At 39.8% G+C, this 15,476-nt stretch overlaps 1 pseudogene; it reads right to left on the bottom strand.

The window, feature by feature from the left end:
• Positions 1 to 241: 241 nt before the first annotated feature.
• On the bottom strand, positions 242 to 2,117 carry LOC139082633 (tigger transposable element-derived protein 1-like; annotated as a pseudogene).
• Between the last annotated feature and the right edge of the window lie 13,359 nt (positions 2,118 to 15,476).

Here is a 15,476-nt window from a genome sequence, read left to right as displayed (position 1 = left end):
AACAAAATATATATAATTCCAAAAGAAGAGATATCATATATTTCATATATGATATGATAATACAGGCATACCTTGAAGATATGGTGGGTTCAGCTCCAGACCACTGCAATAAAGTGAATATCACAATAAAGCGAGTCACACAAACTTTTTGGTTTCCCAGTGCACATAAATGTTTACACTATACTGTAGTCTATTGTGTGTAATACAATATGTCTAACAAAAGGGTACATACCTTAATTAAAAAATACTTATTGCTAAAAAGTGCTAACCATCACCTGAGCCTTCAGCTTTCTTTTTGCTGGTGGAGGGTCTTGCCTCGATGTGAATGGCTGCTGGCTGATCAGGGTGATGGGTGCTGAAGGGTGGGGTGGCTGTGGCAGTTTCTTAAAATAAGACAACAATGAAGTTTGCCACATCAATCGCTCTTCCTTTCACTAACGATGTTTCTGTAGCAGGCAATGCTGTTTGATAGCATTTTACCTACAGTAAAACTTCTTTCAAAATTGGAGTCAGTTCTCTTAAACCCTGTGCTGCTCTATCAACTAAGTTTATGTAATACTCTACATCCTTTGCTGTCATTTCAACAATCTTCACAGCATCTTCATCAGGAGTAAATTCCATCTTAAGAAACCACTTTCTTTGCTCATCCACAAGAAGCAACTCCTCATCCATTAAAGTTTTATTGTGAGATTGGAGCAATTCAGTCACATCTTCAGGCTCCACTTCTAATTCTAGTTCTCTTGCTATTTCCACCACGTCTGCAGTTACTTCCTCCACCAAAGGCTTGAACCCCTCAGTCATCCTTGAGGGTTGGAATCAACTTCTTCTAAACTCTTGTTATTGTTGATATTTTGACCTCTTCCCATGAATCATGAATGTTCTTAGTGATATCTAGAATTTTGAATGCTCTCCAGAAGGTTTTCAATTTACTTTGCCCAGATCCATCAGGGGGATTGCTATCTACGGCTATAGGCTTACAAAATGTATTTCTTAGATAATAAGACTGGGAAAGTCAAAATTACTCATTGATGCAAGGGCTGCAGAGTGAATGCTGATTAAACAGGCATGAAAACAACATTAATCTCATTGTACACCTCCATCAGAGCTCCTGGGTAACTAGGTGCATTGTCAATGAGCAGTAATATTTTGAAAGGAATCTTTTTTTCAGAGCAGTAGGTCTCAACAGTGGGCTTAAAATATTCAGTAAATCACATTGTAACCAGATGTAATAGTGTCATATAAGCTTTGTTGTTCCATTTATAGAACAAAGGCAGAGTACATTTAGCATAATTCTTAAGGGCCCTAGGATTTTCAGAATGGTAATGAGAATCTACTTCAACTTAAAGTCACCATCTGCATTAGCCCCTAACAAGAGAGTCAGGCTATCCTTTGTAGCTTTGAAGCCAGGCATTGATTTCTCCTCTCTAGCTATGAAAGTCCTCGATGGCATCTTCAACTAATGTAAGTCTGTTTTGTCTGCATTGAAAATCTGTTGTTTGGCGTGGCCTCCTCCATTAATTATCTTAGGTAGATCTTCTGGATAACTTGCTGCACCTTCTCCATCAGCACCTGCTGCTATACCTGCACTATTATGTTAGGGAAACCACTTCTTTCCTTAAATTGCGTGAACCAACATCTGTTAGATTCAAACATTTCTTCTGCAGCTTCCTCACCTCTCTCAGTCTTCACAGAACTGAAGAGAGTTAGGGCCTTACTCTGGATTAGCCTTCAGCTTAAGGGAATGTTGTGGCTGGTTTGGTCTTCTATCCAGACCACTCAAACTTTCTCCAGATCAGCAACAGAGCTATTTTGCTTTCTTATCATTCGTGTGTTCACTGGAGTAGGACTTTTAATTTCCTTCAAGAACTTTTCCTTCGCATTCACAACTTGGCTAACTGGCACAAGAGGCCTAGCTTTCAGCCGCCTGTCTCAGCTTTCAACAGGCCTTCCTCACTAAGCTTAATCATTTGTAGCTTTTGATTTAAAGTGAGAGATGTGCGACTCTTCCTTTCACTTGAACACTTAGAGGCCATTGTAGGGTTATTCATTGGCCTAATTTTAGTATTGTATTGTTGTGTCTCAGTAAATAGGGAGGCTGAGGAGAGGGAGAAAATGGCTGGTCAGTGGAGCAGTCAGAATACATGCAACATTTATCAGTTAAGTTTGCTGTCTTGTATAGGCACAGTTTGTGGCACCCCACAACAGTTACAATAGCAACATCAAAGATCACTGATCACAGATCACCATAAAAGATATAGTAATAATGAAAAATTTTGAAATATTGTGAGAATTACCAAAATGTGATGCAGAGACATGAAGTGAGCAAATGCTGTTGGAAAAATGGTACCCATAGACTTGCTTGACACAGGATTGCCCCAAACCTTCAAGCTGTAAAAAATGCCTACCTGCAAAGTACAATAAAGCAAAGTGCAATAAAATGAGGTGTGCCTGTAATACCTAGAGGTATCTCTTTTTTCAATTATATATATTTTACACTGTGATAATTATACTCAAATAATCTACCGAGAGCATTATTGAGCACCTATGCGGTCAGTATTAGGCTAAGATTTGTGGGATACAGAATAAACTGAAGACATAGTATTGGCCCTCAGGTTGACTGCACACAAACTGGGGAAACAAAACCCAAACAGAAGAAGCGATAGCTAACCACCTTGCCTGGGTTGGCCATGGAGGCAGATGCAGGAGACTGGGAGGCAAGAGAGCGTTTCTTCCCTGCTTCAGCTTCTCTGGGAAAGTCACATCCTTCCATGACTTCAGTTTCTGTTGGGCCACTTTCCCAGTTCTTAGTGGCTCTGGTAACACTACGTCCTTCCCTTATTCCTTCCACCCTAGGTCTGGTAACAGCTTCCTGCCTTTGCTAGTCTCTGGACGCCTCAGCTTTCCTTGTCAGGCCACTTAATCCTATCTCCTCCTCTGTGAGTAGCCCCTTCCTTAAATTCTCTTCACCTGTGCCTTTGGGAGTGAATTCTGCTTCCAGCTGGTACCCTGACTGATACAGTGGAACTTAAGAAGTTGCAGGGAGGGGGTTGCTTTGCTTCTTGGCAGAGATTCTAACTTGTCAACCAGAACAAATACTTGTTTTGTAGAGGAGAAGGGGGTTGGCCTTTCCCAGCAGGAGAGGAGGAGGAGCTTTTTCAGCAGACAGACTACTTACAGAGAAGAAAAAGCAAGGGCTTGAAGTGAGCAAGTTGGCATTTGGGTGTAGATAAATCCGATTCGTACAGCTAATTTTTAGACTTTAAAAAGTTAAATGAATTCTTCCTGGAGGCTCATGCTTCCTGAACTGTCACTTGTTTGAGAAGAGAGCTACATCAAAGTCCCAGGCACCAGAATTCCCCAGAACCCAATCTTCACAACCCTGCTGGGGGACACCACAGATCCTCAGTCAGGAGGAAGAGTGGAGGTGAGCAAGGAACCCTTCCTGCTTTAATTACTCCTGCCATGATACTTGTTTTCAGGCTTTGCTAATTGATATTACACAGCTGCCACATTTGGACAAAAAAGAATCCATCCTTCAGCCTCCTCCAATTTAAGGAAATCAGGCTGCGAGGAAACCAGGGGCAATTTCACTCCATGGCTAATGAGTCTCTGAATGGTTGACCCAAAGCAAAGCAAACAGTGTTGAGGAGGTCAACTGTTTCCTACTCCAGTAGAAGCAATGCTATCCAGGAGTTCACAGGACAAAGGACACATTAAGAACACAGCTAATTTTTCTCATGGCCACTGTCACTAAAATGACCCAGTAGCCAACTCTTCTCAGCGCCCCAAATTACTGAGATAGCTACTACCATATGCTGGAAGGGGCTAGAAAGAATCAAAGAAGAAAGAAAAATGCCCACCAAGTGGATCCTTTGCTGAGTCCCTCTCCAGGTAGGAAGGGTGGCAAGGAGTGGGTTCATCACCCTAGGGGCAAGTTATTACTAAAAGGACGCCAAAGGAAAGAGAATTTCTACAATGCGCTTAAGGGTGTGGTAGTGCCTCTCCGAGAAGTTGCCTTATTCAATCCCCACAGCAACATGTTGACTTAGGTCTTATGAGACAATCTAGACTTGGAGCCAGAGGGCTTAAGTTTGTGTGTGACTTCACCAGAAACTTCTCGTTTGCTTTTGGGTCTCTGTGCCTCAGTTTCCTCATACATAAAATGAAAATAATGCTTAATCCCCATAGGTGAGTGATAATCAATTTAAGCAATTAATTTTTTTGGATGAAAAGTTCAGTCTATGTCAGGAAATAGCAATTATTAACGTGAACAGAAACAATGAAATCATATGAGCTAAAAGCTGAAGAGAATGTGTTGATGAATAGTCAAATAGTGATAATACCAACCATAAGGACAATGATTAACTGAAATTTAAAAGCTTTACCACATTATGTTTAGTGTGTGTGGGGTGTTTGGTTAACTCACAATTACAAATTATTTCTGTAAATGGCATAAGAAATGAAAATCATTCAGGTCTTTGCTCACGTGCCACATAATCAGAGAGGATTTCCATGATCGCCCTAAAAAATAGCACCCTGTCGCTCATCTTCCTTTACCTTGATTTATTTTATATACTTATCAGCTTATTATCTACCTTTTCCAACTAGAATATAAGCTCCAAGAGGGAAGAGGTTGTGTCTGTTTTGCCTACTGTTGATTCCTCAATGCCTACAACAGTGCCTGGTACATAGGAGGTAATCAGTGTTTGCTGAATAAATTTAATAATGATATGATATAAAACTCAGTGTTAAATATTTTTTCCAGTTTTTTTTTGTTGCAGTAGAATACATATAACATAAAATTTACCTTCTTCACTATTTTAGGTGTACAGTTAAGTGGTATTAAAAAAATCCATAATGTTGTGCTACCATCCCACCATCCATCTCCAGAACACTTTTCATTTTGTAAAACTGCAACTCTATACTCATTGAAGAATAACTCCCCATTCTCCTTCTCTCCAGCCCCTGGCAACCACCATTCTACTTCCTGTCTCTATGATTTTGACTACTCTAAGTACCTCATGTAAGTGGAATCATATAGCATTTGTCTTTTTGCGACTAGCTTATTTCACTTAGTGTAATGTCCTCAAGGTCCATCCATGTTGTAGCATGTGTCGGAATTTCCTTTGAAAAAGCTGAAGTGTTAAATATCTTGATTCTCACAAAAGTTTTTGTATAGAGGCTACCATGAGATATCTAAATATCCAATCTTCTAAAAACTGTGCTTTATGAAAATGGTAGCAATATTGAAAGTAAATCTCACTGCAAAACAAACTCAGCGAAGAAATATTTACTCACTCTAATATTAAGGGTGGTACCAAAAGTACTTGTGAATATCAAACTACATGACAGAGGTGGATCAAAGAAGATTCAAGTGTAAAGTAGAATAGTTAGGTCACAGTCAGTTTTTCCTCTCACGACAGTCCAAGAGTTCAGGGAAAAATGTTCCAGATGGCGTCACTCACTGCGGTGAAGGTTTTGCCTGGAAGGGATGAATTGCGTTTGCTTGGTGAACATCCTCACTCAGATCACTCACTCCAGAGTTCTCAGGCTTCCACGTTTCATAAATGGCATTCCATTCATTCAAGGTGATCTTAAAATCCTGAAATAAGACATATAAGACTCTTGATTAAATATGTTGGATTAACTACATGTGTTTATCTCTGCTTACATCAGAGATGTATTGAAACAATTGTACCGGGATTTTTTAAAAGGTCTAAACCCACTATAGAAAGAGTGAAGGAGGTGACCCAACAGATAAGATAGTTCCAGAATTTTTGGAAGTTAGAAAGCAGATGATTAAATGGGATGACTCATTTAGCAAATAGAACAAGCCACAGCCTAGAGTTAATTTAGAGGGTGATATGAATAAAAACTTGAGATTTAGGCACAGGTACTGGATAAAAATCAGTGACCAGAACGATTGGCCTTCCTCCCAACTCCTAGTCTCAATGCACAGAACACCAGCGGCAACACATCTATTCTCCAGGCAAGAGATCAGAAATTTATTCTCTGGATAAACTAAATGGCTTTAGGGACTAGACTTCCTCACACTAGCATTCTCTACTCAGTAACCCTAAAGCAAGCCCATTAGTTGGAAAGCCCTACTCCCACCCTGTTTAGAATCTCAGATTTAAATAGGAGTGAGAAGCAAGGATTTTTGAGGAAAACTCCTAAAGTGAGAGAAAGAAACAAGAATATACAAACAGAAAGAATGAACATAAAGGAAATAAAGATAATGTAGGGAAGAGAAAAAATTTTTTTTAAAAAGAAGCAACCTCTAGTTCATATCTTTAGAGATATTTGAGAAGATGTTATACAAGGGAGCATTTGGAAAATAAGAAAGAGTTCTCAGAATTTCAAAATAGAATTCCTGAAATAAAAAAATGTGGTGGAAGAGTTGAAATATAATGTAAAAAAAAATCCCAGAAATTTACAAGATGCAATAGAAAATATGAGAGAACAGATAAGAGATATAGGATATATCTATCTAGAAGAGGTTGGCAATTAATGGCCCAAGTAACGACCTGTTTTTCTATGTCCCTTAAGCTAAGAATGCTTTTTAAATTTGTAAAGTGTTGTACATAAAAAAAAGAATATGTAACAGAGGCCATATATGGCCCCCAAAGCCTAAAATGTTTACTATGTGATCATTTACAAAAAACATTTGCTGACCCCTGATCTAGAAGGCCCAACATCCAACAATAGGAATTCCGGAAAGAGAAGAGATAACATGGAAAGAGGGAATCATCAAAGAAATTATACAAGGACAACTCCCAAAACTTAAGGACGTGAGTCTCAGGCTGAAAAGGTGCATGGAGTATCCAGAGCAATAAGCAAAGACAAGCCTATACCACGGAATATCACTGTGAAATTTCAGAACATCTAGGGTAAAGAAAAGATCCTGAGAGTTTCCCAAGAGGGTGGGAAAACAGGTCACTTACAAAGGAATGAGAGACCAGACTTCACAGCTCTACGTGATGCTGGAGGAAAACGGAGTAAGGCCTTAAGAATTCTGAAAGAAATTTTAACCTTGAATTCTATACCAGGCCAAATATTAGGAGTAATTAATACACAGACATTTCAGACATGAACAGATTTAGAAAATTTACCTCCCCAGTACCTTTGCTAGGGAGCAATAGTTGCCAATATGCTGTCCTAAAATAAGAGAGTAAAGCAAGAAAGGAGATCATGGGATCCAGGAAACAGAGACTCCAGTGCAGGAAAATGGCAATAGGAACTCTCAGGATGTCAGCTGAGAGCAGGACTAGAGATTAACTGGTCCAGATGAGAGCAACAGAGGGAAAGAGAACTCCAAGAAAAAATAAAAGTGTGTGGAAGGTAGCTTCTAAAATGATTTCTAATGATCTCAGACTCCTGGTAGTCATGCCCTTGTATAACCCCTCCTGTTGAGTATGGACTGGACCTAGGGACCTGCTTCTAATCCATGGAATATGGAAAAGTGATGTGCTTTTACTTCATGTTGAGGGTATGAAAAGATTCTGGCTTCCGTCTTATCTGCCATCTCTTGCTCTGATGACAGCTAGCTGCCAAGTTGTGAGCTGCCCTGTGGAGAGGCCCATCTGGCAAGAAACTGAGGGATGGCTCTGGCCAAAGCCCAGGAGGGACTGAATCCAGCTAATAGCCACTTGAATGAGCTCGGAAACAGATCCTCTCCTGGTTGAACCTTGAGATGACTACAGCCCTGGCTGACACCATAATGGCAGCCTTGCGAGAGATCCTGAGCCAGAGGACCCAATTAATTCAAGTCTGTCTCCTTTCTGACAGAAATTTTGAGATAATAAATGCTTGTTGTTTTAAGCTACAAAATTTTAGGGTGATTTGTTACACAGCCATAGGTAACTAATACAAGGAAGTTGAATGAAAACCTAATGTGATGGAGCATTTGAGGGAAAAGATCAAGGATAAGTGGGTAGCAAACTTTGCACATAAATAAAGAGCAAAAAGAAATCTCCAGAAGATCCTAAAGTTGCACTGGAACTTGAATCATAGTTCAGTTTAAATACAATCATAGATCACTACTTGGCTCAACAGTGAACAGTGTGAACATAATCATACTGTTGTAAATATTGAATATATAATTCAAAATGGGAGTGATACAAGGTGAAATAAAAGAACTAAATTTTTGTTTATCATAATATGAAGTCAGTGGATAATTTTTAACATTGGAAATAAAAAATAGCAGTTAAATACTTTATTTATAAGTATGGGGGTAACTATCAGAAGAAACAGCCAAAAAATTGAAGATAATAGAACAACCTTCAAAATGCTTAGGGAAAATAATGGACAATTTTGAATTTTCTACCCAACTAATTATCATTCAAAAAGTGAAGGGATATAAAGGTATTTCCAGACAGATAAAGATTAAAAGTTTATTTGTTTTAAACCTTCGCTGGAAGAACAAATAGAGGAATTCAAGAAACTAAATTAAGCCAGAAGAGGCCGTAGGAAGCAACAGTGAGCAAAAATAGATGAAATATGTTGGTAAACTAAATAAGTACTAAGTGTAAAAACAAACAAATGAATAAAAACCAACAAACCAATGAAAATCTCATTTGGCTTTTTAAAAAAGGTGGTGAAACTAAAATACTAGAAAATCCTAACAGGGGAGATGGTTGGAAGAAATTAGGAGGGAAGTTAAGGCATCTTAAGATCATTGTTTTGGTCAGGAAGGGGATAAAAATAATAATGAACTTTATCCTCTTTGTGTGATATAGATGCGATTTTCACCAGTATCTGTTTTTTCTCTTCTTGCTGGGTATACAACTAAAGCACACAAGTTCCCTTGCATCTAGGTGGGACCATGTGACTGAGTCCTGGCCACTGGTATGGAGGAGGGTGGAAGTGATACACACCCCTTGCAGGCCTGGCCCCTAAAATACCCCATATGGTCCTCCATACTTTCTTTGCTTCTCTGTCAGCTAAATGCAGAGGATCCAGTGCTGGGGAACCCCAGAAACGCCAGGGGATGTGGAGCCACCAGGTTGAAGAATCAGTACCCCAGAGGCAGTACCTGGAGGAGAGTTGCCCTCTCACAAAAATCTGCATGACCTTTCCATTAGGCAGAAACGACTTTATTGTGTTAAGCTGCTAGGATTTCTTTATCACTATGGCTTAGCCTATCCTATTTTGACTAATACAGAAATTGGTACCTTGAAGTGAGGTGCTGCCCTAATAAAAACCTAAAATATGTGGCACCGTCTTAGTGGTCAGGCAGTGAGTGGCAAGGACACTATTACTGGTGACTAGAAAGATTAAACTCATGGTACGCAGTGGTAAAACAGGATAACACTGTCACCTGTGGTAATTAGTCATCATAAGTTGTCCTCTTAAGCTGGCAGCTTCTTAGAAGAAGAGTCTAGATAACAGACTATTTGTAATGTATGTTGATTATCATTGGCTGCCTTTGCTGAGCTATTACTAGAAGATGGAGATGACTCAGAGAGAATTAGCAGGTCTGTAAGCAGAAAGAAATGGGAATAGAAAGAGTCCAGACATTTGCAAAGTCAAAGGGTTGAAAAAGCTCACAGCTTCTAGACCCCAAACAGTAGAGGATACATGACAGAGGCCAGATGAAACCTCTCAGAGGAACAGTGCAACCCAGCCTGTGGCCAAGAGCAGACTGAAGGTATGACCTTCCCATCGATGGTTCCAGATGGCCTCAAGCCAGCCACCATTAAATTGAAAGAGATTGGCATGAGGGCAAGGAAGCAGAGAAACTAGGCAGGGTTGAAAATCATATCTAGGAAATAATGTTGGTTGTAATATCGGCTCATGGAACTGACTGGGAAGCAAATAGACCAGAAGCCTATACTAGTTTTTGAGAGAACTGCATTGCTGAAGAAACCGTGAGTCTGGATTAAAGAAGCCTTTGACTGCTTGAGACAGAAAACACCTTTAGGCTCCCCAGCTTAAGCAGACCCCAGGCTGTTAAATCTTTATGGCTCCCCAAGGAGAGTAAATTTCTCAACACCCATTTCTGACATGAGCTATAGGCAATGGGATGTCTTCCTAGAGAGCAGAATTAGGTCCTTGTCAGCGTAGGAGGCCTTCACAATGCCAGCCCCATTGGATTCCAGGCTTCGCTAAGAATGAGTGACTGCAGTGTAGCTCCCTTTCATTGCTTTTCTGATAGGGAATTTTTAATTGTAGCTCTTGCCCCTGTTCACTATAGTATATAGGTGGTGTGGGGAGAGAAGATAATTTCTTCTTTTAGTTCATTGGTTGCCATGCCAAGAAGAGTTACATCTCACCTGATAGAGAAACCTGCTCATCATCCAGAGATCCTGGGCTTTGAGCTAGAATGAGTTACTGGGTGGAACCTTTCCACCTGGGGAGAGGTGAGTGTGTTCTACGTGTAGGAAGAAGAAAGAAACTTATACTTGGTGAGCAGAAGGATAGACTGTGGAAGAGACTGCCAGTGCTCATGACTATCCAGTTCTCTCCTTCTTGGACATATGGCTACACTAATTACTCTGCAATTCTTGCACCTATGTGAAACCATGTGATTGAGTTCTGGCCAATAGAGCACAGGTAGAGGCAGTGGTGTGCTGGTAAACGTTTAGCAATGGGCTCTCCAGAAAACAATATATACATATGTACTTAAGTTTATTATAAATTTACTGATATAAAGGAGGTGTAGCACATATTTACAATTAATAATACAACAATCTCACTTAAAAGTATGCAATACTCTCTGTTGTAATTTCCTTATAGCCAACTGATTCTCTCAGAATGCGCTTGTTGATGTTTACTGAACTCTTGTATTATAGTCAACCTATTGTTACAACTGATGAATGAGTATAGTTCCAGCATGAATATTGGTTGATAGTTTCTTTTACATTATTGAGTAAGTGAAATAATGAAGACATATGTCAGAATTTACTCGTTCATCGGTAATGTGGGCAACTTCTTTGCTGAATCAGTTAACAGTTATCAAATGCCAGAAGGATATTTCCTCAGTATTTTGTGCTATTCACAATGTAATGGCTACAGCTACAACATAATTTTAATTAATCTAGATTTTTAATATTTTCTCTAAAACTTTTGAAAGTCTCTAGACAATCAACAAAACAATATATCAAACCCTTATTTATAGTGTTTGCCAATTTCCATGGTGTAAATACCCTTGCCATCGCCTATTTTAAACAACCAACAGGATGTCACCGAATAGAGTCAGGAAGAGAGGCACAGTAGCCATCATTCTACAGTATTTCCCACTATAGAAACAAGAGACATAAATAATCTCAAGCAGAGATAATAGTAAAATGTAGTAAAATAGGAAGTTTCAATAATTATTACTTTTGTTTTTAATTTATTTATTTATTTATTTTTGGTGAGGGAGATTGGCCCTGAGCTAACATCTGTTGCCAACCCTCCTGTTTTTTGCTTGAGAAACATTGCCTCTGAGCTAACATCTGTGCCAATCTTCCTCTATTTTGTATGTGGGATGCTGTCACAGCATGGCTTGATGAGCAGCATGTAGGTGCTTGCCCAGGATCTGAACCCGTGAACCCCAAGCTGCCAAAGCAGAATGTGCAAACTTAACCACTATGCCACTGGGCTAGCCCCTGTTTAATTTGTTTTTTAAACTTAATTGTATGTTTATATAATTTAATTTTTAATAATGTCTGTGTTTAACAATCAGTTTGCAAAATGCCTGAAAATTTAATAGGTGGTTCTTGCGAGCTGTAGTGAGCTGGCTCCAGCACACTGCTGAGATGAGGTATGCCACTTACACATCTGACCTCTAAAATGTGCAGCATAACCCTTCACATACCATCTCTTCACTCACTGGCCAGCCCAATGCAGAGGACCCAGTGGAAGACTCCAAGAATGCCCTAAGAGACAACAGAGCCTGGACCCAAAAGTCACTAGGGAGATGCCCAGAAGTGCCATCCTACTAAAAATATCTATCTTAAGCTTCATGTGAGCAAAATATAAATGTTTTTTGTGGCAAGTCTTTGAAATTTAAGGTTGTTTGTTATAGCAAAACCTATCATGACTAATATACTTTGTTAAAAAATTTTAAGACCGATGTCAGAGAGTGTACTGCCTATGTATATTAAAAATAAAATGAGGGATTTATGTAATTATAGTGTTAAAATATCTTTAAAATACAGTGGTCAATATTAGAAACAATAGTAATGCTATGTAACATATTCAATGCCAGCCATCTTCAAGATCATGTCTAAAACCACTGATATTACCCTTGCCTGCTCAGCTGTTCTTTCCCTGTGTAAATCCAGGGCTTAAAAGTATCTCACAAACAATGCCTCTGATGTCAGAGCTTTACTTATAGTTTGTTAATTTATTTAACAGATATTTGGGGTGAAAGATCAGAATCTTACAGTTGTAAGTAAATTGTTGCTGTTGGTCAGAAGGCTTAAAAAAAATCCTTCATCTTTAGGATAATGCTTGAAAGATCCTGTTTTAACAGAAAGACCACTAGATATTAAGGTCTACATCTGGGTACAGAATCTTATCTGCACCAATTATCCCCAAAAGCTAGAATCTGTGGTCTTTTCTCGGAATATTCTGACAATACTTACACTAAGCACGAGGAATCAGTGGGAAAAGCACTCAAAAGATACTTTAATGGAAATTAAGAAAGTCCAGCCATAAATCAGTGGAGACTACCAGAAAATGGAAAAGACTTGAGAAACTACTTTTTCCCAGGCTGAAGGGTTCTTAACATTTTAAATATAAACATCTAGCCCCCAGGTCGAAGGGTTCTTTAAAATTTCAAATGTAAACATCTAAAGCTAGAGTGTAAAGCAGTCCAGAAAGTCCAGTGTAACAGCTGTGAAGGAAACACATTTCTACAGATGCCTTATTCCTACATTCATTCTCCAGACATTCATACGCATCTACCGTGTGCACGGTATGCACCAGGCAGAAGCTATAGTGGTGAATAAGCCTTCATGGAGGAGGTGACATGGAATTGCTATATGGGGAGTGGGAAAAAGGGCATCCCAGGCTTAGCAAATGGGCTGAACAAAGTACATGGCATATCTGAGAAATGGGTAATGTACTAGGGGTTGAATTGTGGGAAAGCCCCTACTGACATACTGAGGACTTTGGACTATGTTCTGCATACCAGGAGGGAATCACGAGAGGGTTTCCCTTGTGTTAGAGAGACAGCACTCTGGCCCTGTAAAGGGCTAGAACGTACGGGGGAGGACCGTGGGCAGAAGGCTGTTGGGAAGCTTTTGCACTGCTCCAGGTGAGCCACAGGGGTCTGAGCAGGATGTGGGAATGGAAAGGAAGAGGCAGCCTGAAGATATGGGGAGGTATATCCACAGGACTTGCTGACTGACTGAATGTGCATGTGTTGGGGGGGCTGTCAGAACAGGGCTGCATGACTGAAGACTCCCATCTCTGGAACCTACTTAGTCTGGGAGCTGCTTAATGGGGGCACCTTTATGCAAGATGGAAAAGGTGAGCGAGGAGACAGGCATTCAGTTTTGGAAACACTGAGCTCGAGAGGCCACTGGACAGATTCAGATGACAGAGGGCAATCAGAGACACATCCTCAACTTTCCATTTTGTGGATGAGTCAATTTAATACACATTTGTTGAGTTTCTGCTACATGCTAAGAGAAGAATGTGGGTCTTGGCCACATGGGAGTTCACCATCCAGGAAGTTCTCCAGCAAAAGCAGCCTTCAGTTTAACTGAAACATTACCCAAACAGAAGACTTAGTGGAGAAATTAAAGAAATGTATTTAAATCTGCCAGATGAGTTAAGATGTTTTACAATTGTAATACTCCATGCTATTGCAAAATTGAAGAAATAGACACACGTGTATTACTGTTGGAAGTAAACTGACATACCCCTTTGGAAAGTAATTTGGAAATGTATATCAAGAAACTTAAAAAGGATGATACTCTTTAAATCAGTAGTTCCTCAGGCTATTCCAAAGGAAACAATCCCTAATTTAAAAAAAAAAAGGCTTTCTGTACAAAGACGTTCTTCACCATAATGTTTGTGATAATAGTTTGAGAATTAGCTTAGATGCCCAGTTACAGTGGAATGGTTTAGTAAATTTTGACAAATCTGCTAGATAGAATTTAAACAGCCATTAAAAACAACATTTGAAAGAAGTTTGTTACTTATGTTATAATGTTAAGTGGGAAAAAATGATATTTGGTATCTTCACAATTGCATAAAATAAAACCAAAACCCATGAATAGGAAAAGAACAATGTCTAGAAGGAAACACCGTAATTTTAATAGTGGCTGTTTTTCTACACACTAAAACTTGATTTTCCCTTGTGTGATCCATTCTTCACATTTCCCAAATTTTCTATCATAAGACTTTAACGACTATTTATTTAGAAAAATAAGCTCTAACTAGAAAATATAGAATGAAGACTGTTGAGGATTTAGTGGAGACTGTCTTCAGAGTTGAAAGGTATCAGAGAGGGCTCAGATACAGTACCAGCACCCTTTGCTCTGGGCCTTGCAGGATGCAGAGGTCGATCAGGTGCCCCAAGCTCTGTGAAGGCATTTGGGGGACCAGGGTCCCTGAACAAATGGCCAGATGCTTGTAAGACACCCCTTGGGTTGTTTCTTCCGCTGGTATTTTCCCCTATTCACTGTCTGCTTTGGGAAAGGTTAAATCACCTAGCAAAAGTACCCTCTGGACATCTTCTTCACTCAGGGCTACTGACTGTTCCCCAGGACTCACAGTTTCCTGGGGATTGTGTCTTTTCTCCTTTTCCTGTAGCAGCTCAGCAGACTCAGGAGCTCAGAGCAGGTGCGGGAGGGAGCAGGAAGCACACGATCGCTCTGAGACGCACCATAAGCCCATAAAGTCTGAAAGGTTAAGCAAAGACTGAGGCATGAAGAGTGAAAATCCTCCATTCAACAATAATCTCCCCCCTCCATCAACTCTTCTTAAAATGGGAAGAAAGGGTGCAAGATGACATTAAGCACTTTAAAATATGCAAAATTAGGAGCTGGTGCAGACCTCATTAACACCCGCCTCCAACATCATTAAGATGTTTCCAAGAAAATTAATTGAGAGACTCATTAAAAATAAATTAAGAAAAATGTGTTGCAGAGCGCCTGCACTCAGCTCATAAATCACAGCTCAGAGCTCCGGCCGCTGCTCCGGCAATTAACTCCAACCTATTTGTTTTATCCTGACTGTGAAAATTAGAAAGCAGACGTGGAGATTAGATTAGGGACGTCTGTCAAGCGGAACTTGAAGTGAATATTTTAGGATACAAAATGGAAACCAGGAAAACAAAGAAAGCAGGGATTTCATTCTGAGGAGCTTGTCTTTGAAAAGTGACAGGCAGATGAAGGGTGTTGGAGGAAAAGCGTGGGGAAGGAATACAAGCTCACTCACTTGCTCGCTCACTCCGGAGGCAGGAAGGGTGGGGGAGAGGAAAGAACAGACGTTTGAACTATTCTGACCAGGAAAAGCACAATGCACTTGTGTTATAA

This window comes from Equus przewalskii, chromosome 3, assembly GCF_037783145.1.
Source record: "Equus przewalskii isolate Varuska chromosome 3, EquPr2, whole genome shotgun sequence".
In the NCBI taxonomy this organism is placed as follows: Eukaryota; Metazoa; Chordata; class Mammalia; order Perissodactyla; family Equidae; genus Equus; species Equus przewalskii.
Note: the sequence above shows the minus strand (reverse complement) of the source record. Positions and strands in the feature narration are given on the sequence as shown.